General features: G+C 41.3%; 1 long non-coding RNA gene across 1 annotated transcript in view; it reads right to left on the bottom strand.

Moving 5' to 3' along the window:
* Positions 1–7,799, bottom strand: part of LOC148107860 (uncharacterized) — a 292,963-nt gene extending 285,164 nt beyond the window's left edge. The window contains exon 1 of the long non-coding RNA XR_015721512.1: positions 7,785–7,799. This is a non-coding gene — a long non-coding RNA (uncharacterized LOC148107860). The remainder of the gene's footprint in view (positions 1–7,784) is intronic.
* Positions 7,800–8,020: the final 221 nt, after the last annotated feature.

The following is an 8,020-nucleotide window of genomic DNA, read 5'->3' on the forward strand; positions in this document are numbered from 1 at the left end:
CACATGCGTGCACACATACACAATCCCACAACCAAGAACGTTCCACAAAAATTACCAAGATGAGGTATAGTCAACTCATTTGTGAAACACCCCAATTTTAACACCACAAATATTGTTCACCTATCAGGAAGATCAGTTCTTTAATCAACTGAAAGTCATATAGAAGAAATTATTTTGTAAAGTCTTAAACCAAATATGAAGTCATCATTACCACAGTCCCTTACATTTCCACAGCAATGTGCAATTACAGATCATTTTATTCTGTAATATTGCATCATAATCCCCATGACAACACTGTAAATTAGGAATGTTTATTTCTAAACTGTATAGGAAGAAATCAGAGTTCTGAGACTTTGAGTGACTTACTGACCATCAAGGAGCACTGTCAGTGCTTGACTGACACCTCATTCTCACTCCAAGGCCTTCCTTCTCCGGATTCTAAAACCAGTTTCCCCCAAACCCCCCTTTTACCTGTGACTATTGAGTGGTCCCAAATGGGGATTCAGATAATTAAGTGAATTGATTTAGTCCATTGCAAAGCCCTTGTTCTAGTTGCACTTTAATTAACCCATCTTTTCCTTTGCAATTCAGTGGGGGAACCCTGAGAAGTCATTTCTCAGTGATAAAGAACAATAGTAAAAATACACAAGCATGCGTCTGTCATCAGAGACTGGATCTACTTCATCCCAAGAGTCTGCATTTTCTGCTGTAGGCTGATGCTGGAGCCTATTCTATTAGCATTAGCCCCAATGTCAGCCTCAGCTCGTGGAGCTAACACACAGCTCCAGGCTGTTGTAATGACTCAGCAATCAAAACTTCAAGTTCAGTCCGCCTGGTCCTCACCCACCTCCAGGGCTAGAGCTAGCTGCAAGAGCTCCCTTTTGCTCTTCAGATTACGGGGTGATCTTTCTGGCTTCCTTTAAAGGTTCTCAGTAGCTGACTTTCCAGCTGTCAGCTCTGTTTGTTACAGAAGGAAAGAGTCATTCATGTGTTAAGTGCCCTCGGTCTTAAAACCACAGAAACACTCTGGAGAATGTTGGGCCTGGTTGGCTCACTTGAGCAAAGACCCACAGAAAGGCCGGCCAACTGACTGGAACTAAATAGAGAAGGAATTGGAATTTCCTTTATCCTCCCCCAAATAAACAAACTCAAGGCATCCCTTTACTAATTAGTTCTTTTACAAAAAATTACTCTGCATATATTCCTTCTAGAGAATTCCAGCCTTTTCCTTGGCAACTCCGATAGGTTACCTGTACTGAAACAAAAAAAGTTCCCTCCCTCCCTTTTCTGTTCTGAACTCACTAAGCAAGAAAACACAACCTGTTAAACTAAAAAACAACAAAAAACAAAACAAAAAAAAAAACCACCACCAACAACAAAAAAAACATGCTCTATCACAAAACAAATCTGGAAAAGACAGAAGAAAGTCATAGATCTGGGGCCTGTTCTGATTGAAAGCGGTTTTCCTTTGCTCTGACCTAAGCTAATAAAGATGCAAAGTTACAACTGCTCAAACACCGTCAGGAAAACTTGACCTACCAGGGAGATGCTTTACTCATTGCAGGAACTGTAATCAGCATACCCTGAGTTGGCTTGTACCCCACTTCTATTATTAGCTGAAAATAAGTGATAATGAAAGTGTTGCTATCGCTAGAAGATTCACTCATTACAATTACTAAATCTCAAATACACAAAAGCCAAGATGTTATCCTTATTATTTTTAAGACGGTGTTGAGAATAATCTGCAATTAATTTTTTCTTTAAACCAACACCACAAGTCTAAATATACCCACCCTGGGTGAGAATGTGAATGGGAGAGGAACAGTCAGAATTAAATAGCCTCAGTAAGAAGAGGCATTAATTTGCCAACTTCCAGAACGACATTTTCAAGGGGCTTCTCCTTATTCAGAACAGTCCCCACACAAAATAAAGACGTAACATACTGTCCCCTGTACCTGGTCCTGGTCACCAAAAGCTGCATGTTCTTGAGGAGCTGCCCAACCAACGGGAAGGTGATGGTCCAGGCAGAGTATGGGGAACTCCACTCCCTGGACAAAACCCCCTCTCCCCCCAGCCCCTCCCCCAAGCTCCAGAGCATGAAGCTCCTCAGAGGGGTACCCTGTGTTTCCCCGCACATGTAGGACATTTGCCTTCAGGTTTCACAAGTCCCAGGTTGTTTGCTCCACAAAGAAAATGAAATTTTATTTGGAGTTTCTCCTAGGTTTCGAGTCATTTAAAAATAAAAAAAAGCCACTTTCTGATAAAGGAAATGTAACTGGAATCTCTGAGTAACAGATGAAAATATCCTGAGCAGAAATAGTTGACAAGAATGACAGATCATACATTACACCGACACGACATAGTTTTCCCATAGTAGCTTCACGGGGAGCAGTGAGCGGAGGAAATGCCAACTGGGGGGGGGGGTTGCAGAGGCATCTTTTAACCTTGGCCCTCCTTAGATGGGTTCTTTCATACCACTTTGCAAAAACATCAGATAGACAGAAGGGATAGTCCATGGCAAGACCAGGATATAAGCCCATCTTTAAGTTTTTTCTTTCTTTCTTTCTTTTTAGTTCGGGATTAGGGGGAAATCCCTTTTAGAGAAAATAGTCTTAATGTTTTGAGTATGAGCTCTGACATCTCTCAAGTTGGAGGCCCTAGTACGTCTCTGACCCCCAACTGTCTCTGAAGCAAGCTCAGGTTACAAGTTGCATCATCTCTCTATCCCCACATAGACATCCCCACTTGGAAACACCTCTGTGAGCGCTCCTCTGCCTCATTAACGTACCTGCCAGCTCTTCCATGAAAATGTTCACAGTAACAGTTCGAGTTGGCCAACACTCCATGAAATCTCACCATTCCTTTTAGGATAAACCATCCACTTGTACTGACGGAGGAAGACTGAATGAAGTTCTATTGCTTTTGGGGGGGGGTGGTTTCAGCATTTGAGAGATATATTTACAAGTGATTCTCACTTCTTGGGAGAAGCTAAGTGATGCTGGTGCAGAGATAAAAATACAGCTCCAGGAACACAGACGCTAACAGAGTGAAATGCTACTTTGCTTTAATTAAATCACCTCGGGATGGAAATAGGTAAAACACTATCTGCATTTTACTTTGAAGGAAAGGGAAAGAAAAAAAGAAAGAAGAAAAAAAAGAGGTACAGAAAACCACCGGGAAACACTAAAGGGACGGAGTTAGGCAAGATGTTTGACAAAAGTCACCTGAATTCCCGATGCCGCCTGCTTGCTTTTACAGCCAAGAGCAGACAATTAGGAGCAATTTGCAACTGCACTGCCTTCTCTAGGGACCACGCAGGGTAAGGGGATGTTCCAAAATGAGAGACACTAGTCTTAATCAGGGGACACAGCATTCAGAAAGGTTAATGAGATGCGATTGCAAGCGAATCAGTGCAAAAAAGGAGGTTCAAAATACTAAACAATTTCCACTTTGTTCTCATTTGTTCCAATTAAGAGCTATTGAAACAGCTTTTCTGTATTCCACACATTCGCTACTCTCCAGAGGAGATTTAACTATTCCAGAAAAAAATAAGTGCCATGGGTGGGGAAAAAAAAGTCTACTATTAAGTTATCGTAAAAGTCCAGATTACACCCCCAACCCCCACCCTGAGTCTCTGAGCAGACACACTTTCGCCTCTTACTCAGAGCCTCTGCCAGTCGCTTTTCTGATCCCCCCCCCCAAATTTAGAGAGCATTTCAGGGAGGGAGAAGGCCGGAATTTTTTTTTTTTTTTCCAGATTTCATAGAAGCAGAATTCACTGTGAAAATGTTAGATAAATAAGAGGAAGAGGGATGGGGGATGGTTATACAAATGGAAATAATCTCCTTGGCATGAAAATAGCCCCAAAATGCCACACACTGAGTTCTTCTGAGCATGACAGGCTCTAAAAACGCACTTATAAACTGCATATGGATTTCCAAAAACAAACAGGAAAGCGCAAACATTGCAAGAAAACAAGGACCAAGATCTCAGGAGTCCCGTGACTTACCTTCCTATGGATCCTCAAAGTTCACCAAGGAAAATTTAAAATCCTCTAGCTTATCTTGCACTACTCTATTTTCTTCTTGTTTTTTTTTTTAAGTCACATAGGAGAAAAATAAGCAGTATTCAAAGGTTCCATTTATCTGATCTTCCAGCACCAGCAAAAAAACGTGTCCAAGAGACTCCGCCAAAAAGTAAGCCAAAAACTCATCAAAGGCAAAAAGAGAAAGGGGGAGCGGGGAAGGAAGGGAATGGTGAAGGCTGGGGGCTACAGACTGAGTCCAAGTGCCCAGAGAATATTTTCACGCTGTTGAAATCTCCTACTGTACGATATACCTGCTTTGGTTGTCACACACACACACACACACACACACACACACTCTCTCTCTCTCTCTCTCTCTCTCTCTCACGGACATTCGCACATCCTCTTTCACGCAAAAGCAGGCACCCACACTCACAAACACACACAAACACACACACTCACACAGCAGTGTAATGAAAACTGTCAGTAGTAACCTCCAATAGCTGCTGGGTGCTGCAGACGGTAGGGCTCACGGTTACCTTCCCAGATCGGTGTAGGATCAAAAGAACATCCAAAATCAGGGGGGCCCCCAGGACAAGGTAGATTCCGAATCCCTCTCCCCCAGGCAGATTCATCAAGCCAGGAGCAGGTCAATCAGCAGAGGTGTTTGCTCGCAGGGTGCCCCGGATTATGGCAAGGTTATTAATCCTGATGTGCTGCATCCCCCACCCCCAACACTCGGCAGCCTGCATTGAGATGATTGCCAGAGCTGTGTCTGTCCCTGTTCTACTGCATTTTGCTCAGCCCTCTGATGCTGCAAGTGAGACACGGTGGAGGCAAGAATACTAATAAGGTGGTTAGCTACAGTTTCTTCAAGGCAGCCAGTACAGTAAATGTGTACTTCCCCGTGCTCTGTGTGTGTGCCTGCATGTCTGCAGGGAGGGCAGTGAATCCATCTCCGGCCAGAAGGCAACATTGTAACCTGCCTGGAAGGACTAGATCATCGGAATCATCACGGTCCTGCAATGGCATTGTCTAGGACAGTATTCTGTTTGGGATAAAGAAAAAAAGGGGGGGGGGGCAGTTAATGATTCGGAAGCCTAGAGCTGGCATTTGAATGAGAGAGGGGAGGAAAAAAAAAATGTCCAGGGAGACAAATTAGCTTTATAAATAGGCTCCAAGGAGACCAAGGCAAAATTTTAACATGCTGCTGCCCTGGCTGTTAAATGGAAATACAAAGCAATTTCAAAAACCGGCTCTAGCCTATAAATCTTGGAACTGGCAACAAGTATCTGAATTTGACTGATGGGACTATGGATAAATGGATTCCTGGTAATATAAAAAGTTTGCTCATGCATTCTGCTTTGTACGCACCGATGTGTGCAGGGATCTAGGTACAGTTCATTCATTTTTAATATGGATTTAGACTCTATCTCTTCACAGTTTTACTCTGATGCACAGTTTTAATCACATAACTGTCATATTGTGGAGAATATCTGAGTGGCATGATGTCATTAGGGGGAGTGGTTGATGACTGCCCATAGTAAATATTACTATATATAATATTCTTACATAGAAGGAGTTTGGGGTTTTCAGGGGGATAAAATGTAGGATATCTCTTTTAGTGCCAAACGATGAGGAGAAAATACGTGAATGTGTTAAGTGAATAATTCCTCAGCCTCTGGAGTGCTCATTTCTCTTCTAGAATTGGGTCTCATATTATAATAACTCTTCTTTAGTCAAGGATACCCACTTAGTTCCTTAAGGTGAATTAAATTGGTATTATCTGAATATGTAAGTCTTGGACAGTTGGAGAAGGGAGATAAGGATGAATTATGGAGCACTGCAATACCAGGAATTGTCAGCAGATGTCACAAAAGAGGACATAGGTAAAAGAATTCTACCATCAACTGCAAACATTTAATCTAACAGATTTTAATCAAATTTATAAAATTAATCTGAAATACTAAATTTTTATAAAATTTAAAGGTGAAAGTAAGAACTTGGAGGGCAACTTGCATTTCCCCCAAATATCACTCTTAAGTCACTCTTTTACAAACTCCAGGTTATCTGTTACAGATATGAGAAAGAAAATATATGTATACTATGCCACTAACATTAGATTTGCCTCTAACATTTCTAGGAGTTATGATTTTTTTTTCTATAAAAGGTAGCATTTAAAAATTTTGTTTGTAACAGAACTACTAGATTAAACTTCAACACAGATCGGTGGGAAAAAATTTGGTAATGAAAATCAATACAAAATATTTAAAGTTTCCATCTAAAAACAATTCTGTTTAATCTTGATTATATCTTATTAAAGGCATTTTAAAGGAATTATTCATGCTTGGGAGTTGAACATTATTAATAAACACAGCATACAGACAAAATACGCAAAGAATTATGATTGATCAACAATTCCACATATATTACAGTGTGTGAAAGGCTTTAAAAACCTAGCATATCATCTCAGGCTTTATTTAATTTAATTAATTAGTGCCCACCAAATCCCAGCCTTAATTAGCCCAGATGCTAATAAAAGATGGTTTTAAAAGTTTAATCACTGGAGTCCAGGCAGAACTGGGTTCAAATTTTAGTCCTTTGTTATAGCAGGCAACTGGTTAGTCTCCACAGTGTCTCCCTTCCTTTCCCTCCCGTTCTCCTCATTTTTCCTTTCACTTGCAAGCAGGACATTATTCCATACCTAATAGGATTATTGTGGGGACTGGAATGAATTAATATTTATTATGGGCTTGGCATATTTCCTGACACATAATAAGTGATCTAGAAGTATTGCAAGGGTCTTATAAATCAAGTAGATGTCTGTTTCTTACCATATTAGCTCTGTCTTTGTTAGCCACGGATAAAACAAGTAGAACCATTTATTTATTTATTTTTATTTATGTTAGTTACCATACAGTATATCATTAGTTTTTGATGTAGTGTTCCATGATTCATTGTTTGCGTATAACACCCAGTGCTCCATGCAATACGTGCCCTCCTTAATACCCTTCACGGGGCTAGCCCATCCCCCCATCCCCCTCCCCTCTAAAACCCTGTTTGTTTCCCAGAGTCCAGAGAAGTAGAACCCTTTAATCAGTTCTTTTGACATGGAGATATTGGTTTATACATTTATTTTTATAAATAGTTATTTTGATCTTGTTTTGGTAAACCTACAGCTGAGTAACTCTGGACCACTTTTTAAAGTTTATTTTGCACACAAATACATTTTTGCAATTATCCACGTGCTCCAAGACTCATGAAAACAGAGACATTGCTTCCTTGAATAATGGTCTCAGATCACTTTGACCAGAATAGCATATTTAGAAAAAAAAAAATCTGATAACGGCTTAGTGCTTCCCCATCAAGACTTGCTATGTATGAAGCCAACAGGACCACAAGCACCAACATGAAAATGCTTAAGGATGCAAGCAAAGACGCCAGGAAACAAGGAGAGTTCCTAAATCAGCAATTCCACAACCAATCACATCAGATTATCATTGCAACTCAGATCATTGTTCTTAAATGGGTGTCTAGATATCAAACTTCATCAGACAATTGTTACGTATTCAATAAACACTTTGCCATGGAAAACAAATACCAAGAATGCAACCTCTGCTCTTTGGAAACCGCGGGAGTTGCCCCCGGTGAAACCTCAAACTGGCCCCCAAACACGAACACAGAGGGAAAGGAGACCAGAGAACAGAGGCAGGCCACTCCAACATGGTAGGGGGCAGTTTTCACAAACAGGGGAACTTACCGGGCTTATCTCCTCCGCCACAAGAAGAGTAGATCTGCACGCCCGCTAGCCAGAGTCATAAACATTATATAGAGGCCTTCATTGGGTTCAGATGCCTGTACAAAGCAGGTGCTCTCACGTCTCAAGGCTACGTCCTTCAGCTGGCTACAGCTGTGAGGACCACGGGCCACGGTATATTCCAAGGACGGGGGAGGGGTGGGGAGCCTCAGATTGCCTGGATTCAGCTCTCGGGTCAA

The sequence above is a fragment of the Ursus americanus genome, chromosome 24 (assembly GCF_024610735.1).
Source record: "Ursus americanus isolate L20-20 chromosome 24, mUrsAme1.1.p, whole genome shotgun sequence".
Taxonomy (NCBI): Eukaryota; Metazoa; Chordata; class Mammalia; order Carnivora; family Ursidae; genus Ursus; species Ursus americanus.